Here is a 2,835-nt window from a genome sequence, read left to right on the forward strand (position 1 = left end):
TGAATTATGTAGTAAACCCAGCTCAAGCAGCAGTGTCGTGTCTGGAGTTGGCGGATGGAGACGGTGGAGTGTTTTTTCTCTTATCCCCTTTTCCCACAGATCTGCTTTCTCCTGCCACCTTGCCAGATTCACAGTCACTAGAGGCTGGCAGGAGGGGTGCGGCTCCTAGCTGATTTACAGCAGCAAGTAGGGAGTCTTGAAGCCGATTTCAAGCAAGGCTTGGCCATATCTATCCTATGTAGCAGCTACCAGTTGAAGGGAGATTCCCTGCAGGTATCTTACTCTTTCCAGTGGGGTGACCCCATGGGTCTGATCATGAAACCCAGATGGGCTCGAGTATAAAGTTGCAAGTAGTCCCACTGAAGTCAATGTTCCCGCTGAAGCCAAGAGAAAAACTCCCACTGATTTAAACAGTGCCAGCTAAGCATGTAGGCTTCTAAGACTAGGCCTTGTGCTAGGTCTGCAAGGTTTCCTGTAGCGCCTGTCGCCAGAGCAGCCAAGCACTGGGGAAATGCACAGACAGAAAACCCACAACAAAATGCCAGAAGCACAGTCTGTCTGGCCTCAGCTCCAGAACCCCCCAGCCTGGATGCCCTCACTGCACCCGTGGGGGAGGTAAGCATCATCACCTTTAACGGGTGGGGAATGAAAGGAGAGGATGGTTCTCCACCACGAGCGAGTGGCAGGAGAGCGGGGGAGGACGGGACAGAAGTAACAAAACAAAATAATGGAAAGCAAACCAAAAGAAAACCCTCTAAAAATAAAAGCCACACAACTAACTGAGCGAGAGAAAAACCCCCCCCGGGTACGACACTGAACTACACGTGGCTACGAGCGGCCGTCAGCTCGTCGTTGTTCTGTTTGTTTAGTCTCTATAAAATTCAAGTTCAAATGCGGAATCGTGCAGCTCCGGTCAGTGCTGGGAGCGCGACACAGCCTCCGACCCCAGGACCGCGGTCCCTCCCTTCCCTGCCGCTCCCGCCAAACAAACACTTAAACAAAGAAAAAAAAAAAATAAAAAGAGAAAAAAAAAATTGCACACAAGTAACCATACCTAGGATCTACGGGCTGGCCAGGAGGCAGGCGACCCCGTCCCTCTGGCACTGGCTGGTTCTCTTTGTTCTCTATCGAGTAATAACTTTTACAGGAAAATACTGTACAACTGCTTTTTTTGTCATTTTTTTTCTGTCTTTCCTTTACAACCGTTCTCCAAATGCCTCGTCCCTGCGGCAGAACAGCTCGGCCAACGCGCCTGCCTGCTCCTTGGGGAAATAAGGAAGAAACAACCCAAACTGCTTGAGGCCTTGATCTGTTTAGGGTGGAAACAAATTACCGGGGTTCCCTGGGGCTGCAGGTGCTTGGGACGGGGCTGGGGGGTGGGGAGGGAGGCTGAAACGTCAACAAAAAAATAAAAATAAAAGGACAAAATTAAAAAAGATCCAAGCTGCAGGCTCCTGGCTGCCAGGCGCTTGGCTTCCCTACAGACTGCCCTGGAATAACTGCCTCGGGGTCTGTTTGCGCCATAAGGCTTCTGAAGCCAGTACGTCTGTAGACAACCCCTGTTTCCGGCCTGGGATGGGGCTTGGGGGCAAACAGCAACCGTCTCAGCTGCGAGCACCCTGGACAGTCTCCTGTAGTGTGTGCGCACGCTCACCTTCCGGTTCCTGTAACACCTGAGCGGAGGGGCTGGGGAGACGGCTGGGACTCACTGGAGGGCTGCTGGCCTGGCCAGCTAGCATGCTGCTGGATGCTGGAGCTGTGCCTGAAGCACGTGCCCTGGTGCACGGCCTGGCCACGTGGAACGGGGCAGCGTGCTGCTGCACGGCAGGTAGCGGTGCCCTCAGGCTCTCCTGCTCTCAGCGCCATGGGGGTGGCTGGCAGCAGCAAGGGCTGTTGGAGACCAGGACCAAGAAGTGGCGCAACGTACAACTCCCCAGCCACAGTCAGAGCAGGGAAGCCCTGCCAAGGCCTGCCTTGACCTCCCTGCGCTGGTCTGTGGCGGGGGCTTCACCTTCTCCCTCCCTTTTGGGAGCTCGGCAAGAGAATTCATTGGCCCCTGTACAGAGCTGCTCGCCCACCACAGCACGAGGGAGAACATGGGGGTGTTGCTTTTGCTCGTCAGCACCTGCGTGGGCAGAGGGCAAGTCGCATTTGCCAGGTGGCTTTGCTGGCACGGATGGACTTGCTCTCCATGGCACGGGCGCTGCCCTCCGGTTGCACAGGGGCGAGGAGGCTTTGCTTGCCGCCTCCTCCCTTCAGAGCCCTCCTGAGACTGGGAACTGGCTCTGATGCACCACAAGAAAAAGAGAGCCTCACCCTCAACAAAGAGGAGAAGTGCCTGGGGTGGGGTAGGATGGGAGAGGGGCTTAGCCCCCGTCCTCCAGTGTGAGTGACAGACCCTCCCCCTGCCATACGGTAGCCGCCTCCTCCGGTACTGCCATCATAGCCCTGCCTGGAGAGCGGCAGGTGAGACAGGAGGCGCCCTACAGCTGTTTCTACAGCACTAGACAGAGGGAAGCGTTACAATATAAATAGCATTTAACAATTAATAATAATAATATTATTATTAATAATAATGAGGATCTGGAAGAACAGAGAAGTGTCCCATTCCCAGCCCTGCTCATTCATTAATGCTTCCTCATTTACACAACAATAAATATCCCCTCCCACCCTGGCTGCCTGATGCCTATTTCTCTCCCATTAATTTAATGCTGGAGAGAGAAAGAGAGAGAGAGAGCCCCACGTCCCCCGGGCAAAGGCATAGCTAGTCGCCTTTGTGACACCCGTTCCTTACACACACTTAAATATATATATAGATATATATTATATTATATT

Source organism: Alligator sinensis, unplaced genomic scaffold (genome assembly GCF_000455745.1).
Source record: "Alligator sinensis unplaced genomic scaffold, ASM45574v1 scaffold366_1, whole genome shotgun sequence".
In the NCBI taxonomy this organism is placed as follows: Eukaryota; Metazoa; Chordata; order Crocodylia; family Alligatoridae; genus Alligator; species Alligator sinensis.